At 40.0% G+C, this 9,224-nt stretch overlaps 1 non-coding gene across 1 annotated transcript; it reads right to left on the bottom strand.

Moving 5' to 3' along the window:
• Positions 1-7,594: 7,594 nt before the first annotated feature.
• Positions 7,595-7,669, bottom strand: Trnas-uga (transfer RNA serine (anticodon UGA)). The gene has a single exon. It is a non-coding gene; the product is annotated as a tRNA-Ser (tRNA).
• Between the last annotated feature and the right edge of the window lie 1,555 nt (positions 7,670-9,224).

Below are 9,224 nucleotides of genomic sequence, written 5' to 3'. Positions count from 1 at the left end.
TGCCTTCCTCCAGTTGTCAAGCTTCTCCCAAGTGTCCTGGAAGTTAACTGGTGTAATGTCCACCTCTGTAGGTGGACTGCCATGCTGAGAACACTGAAATGAAGCATATTTCAATCAATAATTGATAAGCTACAGACACCCCTTATTACAACTATAGAATTGTGACTGCACCATAAGTGTGCACGAATTTATAAACTTTCTGATTGGTAAAGTGTTTCATATTCTTATTATTAGAGATATACTGTATCCAATCAGTAACATAGTGGTGTAGTTGTTTTCCCTTAAAGTTAATTAATTCTCAGAAGATATCATGATCTGAAGATATTGAAATGTCATTACCATACAACAATACATGTGTCAAAATTGAAACCTAAGAACCAACAATGAATATAACTTTGTAGATCAATTGTTCATGATTCAGTAAAAGCAATTAGTTTAGCTTAAATGCCCACAATTCAGAAGTTTTAATTCAGATGCAATTTCAAGAACCAACCACTTTTAAACCTCATAATATTTCAAAATTCTGTTCTGATAATACTGAAGCCCAAAATTTTCTTGGCAGTGATGTTATAAGATTCCCATGTCTTGATTTTTAAATGAAATATAGTTTATTTACCAGAAGTTTAAATTCTGGATAACTTAGATGTCAGGAAAGTTTACTTGAACATGGTACAGCATCAAAAAGTAATTACTTCTGTTTATGTAAAACACAAGGATACAATACACTGGGTAGGTGCAGTAAATGGCATCAAAAATCTGGGATTGTTACCTTTTCAATTTCTCTCTTTTGTAACATTGATTACTGTAGCATTCTTTTGTAAATAACTAAAAACCATGATGTGAAGCATTCCTGCCAAAGAGTGAGGTTATAAATATCCAGACTTGAGCTGGGAGGTCTCAGTTGAAGTTCAGATCTAGTCTACTATAGTCAAAAGTATGCATTTTATTGAAAATCTGTGTGAAGTGTAGCACAGAAAAATGCAGCTGAATGATAGAGAGCTACAAGGGCATGCTGAAAAGTAATGCCTCCAAGTTTTTAATGCAAGAAGTCAAAGCTTTTGAAACAAAACAGATGTTTTTAACATTCTACGTCTTTATTCTTCATTTCTGCACACTGATAGCCCTCTGCCACTAGAACTGTAATGTGTAGCATGGTGATGTGTAACGTAACGGCTGGCCGCAGTGGCTGAGTGGTTCTAGGCGCTTCGGTCTGGAACCGCATGACTGCTGCGGTCGCAGGTTCGAGTCCTGCCTCGGGCATGGATGTGTGTGGTGTCCTTAGGTTAATTAGGTTTAAGTAGTTCTAAGTTCTAGGGGACTGATGACCTCAGATGTTGAGTCCCATAATGCTCAGAGCCATTTGAACCATTTTTTTTGTAACGTAACAATGTTGGTGGATGAGGAACAGCATACTGTAATTGAGTTTGGAATTCAGGGTTCATCCACACACCCTCTCCTTCCACATGACAGTTCCAGACTATGAGTTTTGCCACATCTGCAACAATCCAAAACCCTAAGTTCACTGTCACCAGTCATCCTCCATACAGTCCTGACTTGGCCCCATTTGATATTCTGTTTCCAAAACCTAAAGAACATCTTCAAGGACTGCATTTTGATAGGGATATGATGACATGATGCAAGCAGAGGGCAGGTCCATTTTACAGTGATGTCCTCCTGTTGTGAGAAATGTGTTTGTCATCAAGGTGCATATGTCGAGAAATAAATATCTAGACATGAAATATAAAGCTTTAGAAAGTTGATAATTTTTTATTTATTTAGAAAGCTTTAACAGTTTTTACTTAATCAATTCAGTGGCTTTGCTTTTCAACATGCCCTCAAATGTGAATGAAATGATAACAGCAGGAACCTTGAACCAACAAACTGTGAACAATTATTACTGTATATGCATTTTGAGGCTGTGTTGGTGACTATCATTTAGCATAATTAAGATTATATATTACATGGAAATAAACTATCCATGAGTTTTTATGCCATTTGTCCACATATTTTTAATTATCATACCCAAATTCTCAAATCCAAAAGGACTTCCACTATAGAGATTTTAGAGTCACAGTTTAGAGATACCAACAAGATGCATAAGCTTGACACAGTATGAAGCACAAGCTATAAACAAACACATTTCATCCTGGATTCGATTCCTGGTACTGGTTTTTTCTTGGTGTGAGGACTGGAATGGGCTGCACTCAGCCTTGTGGTGCCAATTGAGGAGCTATCTGACCAAGTAGTAGTGACACCAGGTCAGCTTATCCTACAACTACTGGGAGTGTGGTGTGCTGACCCAAACCACTCAATACCTTATTCACATGAAGCCATTGACTGATGGATGGTAATGGTCAGTTTGGTCTGAATGTGCCCTCTATGGCCAAAAAGACAATGCAGAGATAAGATAGTATGTCCACATCATCAGCATAAAAGAGATACCAGTGGGTTGGTTTCTGTATCTTTGTGAATAGATAGTTTATTGTAACGTTAAACAATAAGGGACTTAAGATGCTTCCTTGATTGACAGCTAGATTAAAATCAAAGCTCTTTGATGTGCCATCAGTACTTCCATTGCCAGTTTGGACAATGTCCACCATGAGTCACGTTAATAGTCCTGGACATGTGCATGCAGAGCTTGCCATATTGTTGTTCTTTATATTCAGTCGAAAGCTTTTTCTAAATCGATCGAGGTCAAACAATGACTTTTGCTTCTTGTTTCAAGATTTGGCCATCACTAGTCTTATTGTACTTTGATAACAGAATTGTTCTTATAAGCTCCAATAAAATAGCCATGGAGGGAGGTGGTGGTGATAAAATTATGGGAAGTTGAGCATGTTTTGCGGGGTCATGCTGAAAAGGGTGTTAGCATCTTTTTCTGAAAAATTAGAAAAAAACAACCACTGACTGGTGACTAGTGAAATTATTTGAAATGTTAAGAGAAAGCTGACAGTCAAATCTAGGAGGAAACTAATCAACAGATTTGTAGCCTGAAAGGCAATGTAGTCCCTGTTATGGCTAGACAAGGTGAGGAAGTATCACAGGTAACTGCAGTCAAATACCAAGTAGCGAGACTAAAACATACTGTGCTGCTCAAATTACAAATCAGTGTTCAAGTTTGCAGGTTCCCACAAATGCAGTCAGCATGGGCATTGCATTGCCGAGATATGGGCAAAATCAGAATGCCAATTTGAATGCATTTCCATGTGACCTACACAACTATTTGCTGATTAAGAAAACTGCAGGCCATCACAAACTCTAGGCCACATTGAGACAACTTTGTTCTTAGTATCCTGTGTGGACAGTGCTACATACACCAACTTCATGGTCAAATTCATATTCAATACTGAAATATTACAATGCCTACTGCAGTAAAGGCACAGAGATTCTGAGGATTTTATTCATCACTTTCAACCCAGGTGATAGCAACATGTGCCAAAAATTTGGTATCACATTTTGACAAAAAGAGGAGTGAGGCAGTAGACTAGCACAACAGAAAACAATGCCCCAGTCCAAGTTCAAGAAGTGCTCACTGGGAGAAAAAAATAGAGTTTATCGAGATACAGTCCTGATGTCATCCAGGGTATATTACTCAGATGAGGCATAGAGATCATGTCATGAACCTCAAGTCAACCTGGTGAATGGTATGAATGAAGCTAAAGTAAATTTACCTATCTGAAGTATCAAATTAATTGCGAGGTACCTCCATATAAAGGATAATGTTGGCAGTTTTGAGATGACAATATCTCTTGATACTGGATCCAGAAAGACTGCACTGTCAAAAGCATTTTATGAAGAACTAGCTGTTGGTTCTCTGGTACAGAGAGTAACGTTGGTACAGTGCAGAAGAAAACAGGTAGAGAGGTGATCAAATGAGTAACAAAGGTAATAGTTTGTTTAGTAATAATGGTTGTGATTAGTGAGCTGAATCTGGATTTCATTTTAAACAGTGACTTAGCAGAAAAGGACAATGTTGGTGATTAGACCACAGTTGCATGAGAAACTTGTTGTGGGGTATAGTGAGTCTTAATGTTGATGTTTGTGTTAAGAGTATTTGGAAACTTTTTCTTTGCACTATGGGAAACATCTCATCTCTGGGGTACACAGCATATCATGTGTACATGTTACAGTTGCCAAATGCTAAGTGTCCACACTTCTCAGTCACACTGTACACTATGGTCATAGAATGAACTGCTGCTTAGGGCAAATCGACTGTATTGCAGATCTCCCATTATCTCTGAGATCATATCGAGAGATATCTATGACCTGTACCACTATATATTAGTTATCCTAGTGCAGTATTGAATACATATGGTGAGTGCACATCACAGATGTATCTAGATACAATATATGAGACGATAAAAGACCTGTAATATAGAATCCTTGCCTGTATCATCAATTTGTTGCTTTCACTCCGTGACAGTAGTGTCCAAAGTGACCAGGTATTGTGGCCATTTAGCATTTGACAGCTGTAACATGTATGCATGATGACCTGTGTACAGCAGATGTGGGACAGATAATGGATCCCATCATGATCACAAAGACATGGTTATAATTAGATTTTAAGTATCTATTGGGCTCCATGTTTTCTAGATCCATATCAGTTTTGGCATCAAAGAGACTTTATAACTGACATGTATGTCATTTGATATGGACAAGTGCAATAAGTAACCTTGTTTCTTCTGTGTACAAAATGTTGTGTTTTAGATATTGATATGTGTATATTTGTTTGTTTGTCCTCTGTATCAGATGCCACTGACAATGGGGTCTGTTCTCGAATATCAGTCTGGCTATTAAATATTTTACCTGCAGCCCATGGTATACAGCAAGCTGTCTTTTAACATATAGCAAGATCATAGGCAGGAGTCACAAATTTGATCAACTGAGAGAAAGATGCAGCCTGTCAAATGGTGGTATAGACTTCTTTATTTCTTTTATATGAATGCATGGTGTCAGTTCCTTCTGACATGTCCGAAAGAACAGACACCACACATTCATATAAGTGATTTGCCTTGATAGACAATGAATCAACCCTCTTCAGTAGGGATGCACAATTATGTCCAATCTCCTGCAGGAATCTCAAACTAGTGAGCATTGAGGACATCGACAAGGATTGTGGATAGGTGTCACTAGGTGGGAATGTGGATCAGCTGAGGTGTGTGCTAAGATAGTCTGCACAATTGCAATGAAGACTGTGTCCAGGTGGTGCAGTGGTTAATGCAACTGCTGAGTGAACAGGAGATCCCAGGTTCAAATCCTGGTCTGGCACACATTTTCACTTGTTGCCTTTCTCCCTCCTCCATCTTCAATTTACGTAATATTTATTTCTTGATTGTACCTGGAGACAATAGCCATGTGTGTGTGTGAGTTGTTGTTGTTGTTGATGTTGTTATTGTGTGAATGTGTAAGAGTTCTACTTCTAAAGAAGGACTTTGTCCAAAGCTTAAATGTTTTTAGTGTTATTTTTCATTGTGTCTATCTGCGACTGAACACCATCTCCATGTGGTGAGTAGCTATCTTTTCCCTTCATATTGTTGTTAACTGCAATGTTATATTACATTTAACACAATTTGATTTTCTTTCTCATTTATTTTGCCCACAAAAGGGTTAAATTGCAGCCTGTATGCGCAGCACCACAGTATTTGCCAATCAAATGGCCAAGATCTCTCATGTTTAATGTCTCCTCCCTTAAACCACTCATCATGAAACAAATTTGTGCCACTTCATCTTTAATGGTCACAATCACCTTTTCACTTCGCAGCAAATTTCCAATCACAATTTGTTTAATCAGATATAGCTGTTTTTTAAATAAATGGAAACAGTCAGTGCCTTTGAACAGCCAAAACTCTAGATGTTGATTGTTTGTTGTTTTGACAATATAAGCAAATGAACTAAGTCAGAATTACTAAAATCGTTACTTGTACTAACTGGTTGTAGCATGCACTATTCAGTGTGGTATTTGTTAATTCAGCAAATTTTATGCATTGATGTTCTCTGTTGAAAATGAAACTATTGAAGCTTTAAAATTGTAAGAAGACATCCAAATGCGTTGCCAATTTCTCTTTAGGAGGAAAATAGTATTATCTGTTTAATGTACTGACCAATAGTCTTGTTGCAGTGGTAACACCGGTTACCATCAAATCACCGAAGTTAAGCACTTGGATGGGTCACTGTCCATGTCTGCTGAGTGCTGTTGGTAAGTGGGGTGGACTCAGCCTTTGTGAGGCAAGCAAACTGACAATGGCCGAGAGGGTGGTGTGCTGACCACATGCTCCTCTGCATCTATATCTGGTGACGCCTGTGGGCTGAGGATGTCACAGTGGCCAGTTGGTACCATTCGGCCTTCAAGGCCTGTTTGGACACTGTTTGCTTCTGTTTTTTCTTTAATGTACTACAATAGTGTCAACAGTGTACTTAAGGGGAATGACACTTGCACTTGATAACAGGAAGAGGTTTTATGTGTAAAAGAAATCTTAAGTATCACAATATTAAATAATAAAAATAATGATAATGATCTGTGAGATGATACATAGCACTATATTGTCTATGATGAGGGGTAATGCCTGAAATTTGGTATTCACTCTCTTGACTCTTTTTATCTTGGAATATTGAATTCGCTGATGATTTCTGAAATTGAATGTCTCCACACTTCTAGCTCCAACTACCATTCCATGTTAAAAGTCTGTTAATTCTCATCATGTGGCCAGAATCATGTCAGAAACAGTTTCACATGACTCACCTTAGTGCAAACGACACTGTCTGTGCATGTACATCTTGCTATCCAATGACTTGTCACCTCAGTGTATTTCAAGTTAAAAAAATGGAATGCTACAGCAAACTTTTCCTTATTTAGTTATTTTAGGTCACTACTTTCTGACTGTCCTTTATAGTGTACATACTTTTTAAGTTATTCACTACAAAATCTGAAGAAGAACTATTCTGCAGTGTATTTTCAAGACTGATTTTGAAACTTCCTGGCAGATTAAAACTGTGTGCCCGACCAAGACTCGAACTCAGGACCTTTGCCTTTCGCGGGCAAGTGCTCTACCAACTGAGCTACCGAAGCACGACTCACGCCCGGTACTCACAGCCTTACTTCTGCCAGTACCTCATCTCCTACCTTCCAAACTTTACAGAAGCTCTCCTGCGAACCTTGCAGAACTAGCACTCCTTAAAGAAAGGATATTGTGGAGACATGGCTTAGCCACAGCCTGGGGGATGTTTCCAGAATGAGATTTTCACTCTGCAGCGGAGTGTGCGCTGATATGAAACTTCCTGGCAGATTAAACCTGTGTGCCCGACCGAAACTCGAACTCGGGACCTTTGCTTTTGGCGGGCAAGTGCTCTACCAACTGAGCTACCGAAGCACGACTCACGCCCGGTTCTCACAGCCTTACTTCTGCCAGTACCTCGCCTCCTACCTTCCAAACTTTACAGAAGCTCTCCTGCGAACCTTGCAGAACTAGCACTCCTGAAAGAAAGGATATTGCGGAGACATGGCTTAGCCACAGCCTGGGGGATGTTTCCAGAATGAGATTTTCGCTCTGCAGCGGAGTGTGCGCTGATATGAAACTTCCTGGCAGATTAAAACTGTGTGCCCGACCGAGACTCGAACTCGGGACCTTTGCCTTTCACGGGCAAGTGCTCTACCAACTGAGCTACCGAAGCATGACTCACGCCCGGTACTCACAGCCTTACTTCTGCAGGAGAGCTTCTGTAAAGTCTGGAAGGTAGGAGACGAGGTACTGGCAGGAGAGCTTCTGTAAAGTCTGGAAGGTAGGAGACGAGGTACTGGCAGAAGTAAGGCTGTGAGTACCGGGCGTGAGTCGTGCTTCGGTAGCTCAGTTGGTAGAGCACTTGCCCGCCAAAAGCAAAGGTCCTGAGTTCGAGTCTCGGTCGGGCACACAGTTTTAATCTGCCAGGAAGTTCATCGCACACTCCGCTGCAGAGTGAAAATCTCATTCTGGAAACATCCCCCAGGCTGTGGCTAAGCCATGTCTCCGCAATATCCTTTCTTTCAGGAGTGCTAGTTCTGCAAGGTTCGCAGGAGAGCTTCTGTAAAGTTTGGAAGGTAGGAGACAAGGTACTGGCAGAAGTAAGGCTGTGTGTACCGGGCGTGAGCCGTGCTTCGGTAGCTCAGTTGGTAGAGCACTTGCCTGCGAAAGGCAAAGGTCCCGAGTTCGAGTCTCGGTCGGGCACACAGTTTTAATCTGCCAGGAAGTTTCATATCAGCGCACACTCTGCTGCAGAGTGAAAATCTCATTCTGGAAGACTGATTTTATCTACATCTCTGTTACTTTTTAGTTCTACTATTGTTTCCATTTCAAACCCGTGAAACAATTTTTTCTGAAAATGAACATTACAAGTGACAGTACTGGCACAGATTCACTTGAAATACTTATGAAGTGAGGCTTATTAGTCACTTTGTGGAACGAAATTAAGCCTAAAGGTCTTGAAAATAATAGTATGTAAATAAAGAATACTGCATTCACACAGCATGTGGACATTTTCTACACCTATCACTATATTCGGTTGTCCAATATTTATTGTGGGCACTGTGTATACTTACTTCTTCATGTGGAAGTGTGACTGAGTAGCCCTGAAAGCTTTTTTACATGTCCATGTTTTCCTAAATATTTTTCTGGTCATGTAGCATACATGAGGTGCCATGTTCTGAAACTCTGACATGGAGAGGAATATGTGATTGGATGAAAAGTGTGACATGATAACTCCACAGACTCTTGCAGCTGTAACTGATAATCTCATGTCTTCCAACCAATCAGCTCCATAGGATGTTACTGCGCCTAGAATTACCTCTATGGTTCAAACACAGCTGGATAACATCTTCGACAACAGCCAATATTTTTGTCATTTTCAAGGCACAAATGCAAACACCAAACTGAAGCAGTGGGGAGTGACTAGGCCAAGGAGTATCCTATGAGCTGATTGGGTGAAGAACGAGACTTCATATGTTAGAACTACTACAGCCGTGGGGCTTTGATGTTATTACTTTCACCCAGCCACTGAATAAGATGCAGATCTTTTGTCCTTTAAAGTGGCCTCAATTAAGGAGCTGTTTCTCATTCTTCTCCAGCACCAATCAACTATATGACAAGGGTACTCCCAATTACAAGTTCGTTTGTCACTACTCTTGTTGCATAGACTGGTAGGGATACTCCCCTACGCTCTGCATCAATACTTGTTTGCATGTGTAATTTACTTGT

Source organism: Schistocerca serialis, chromosome 3 (assembly GCF_023864345.2).
Source record: "Schistocerca serialis cubense isolate TAMUIC-IGC-003099 chromosome 3, iqSchSeri2.2, whole genome shotgun sequence".
Lineage (NCBI taxonomy): Eukaryota > Metazoa > Arthropoda > Insecta > Orthoptera > Acrididae > Schistocerca > Schistocerca serialis.
The sequence above is the reverse complement of the archived record's forward strand: the minus strand, read 5'-3'. Positions and strand labels throughout refer to the sequence as shown.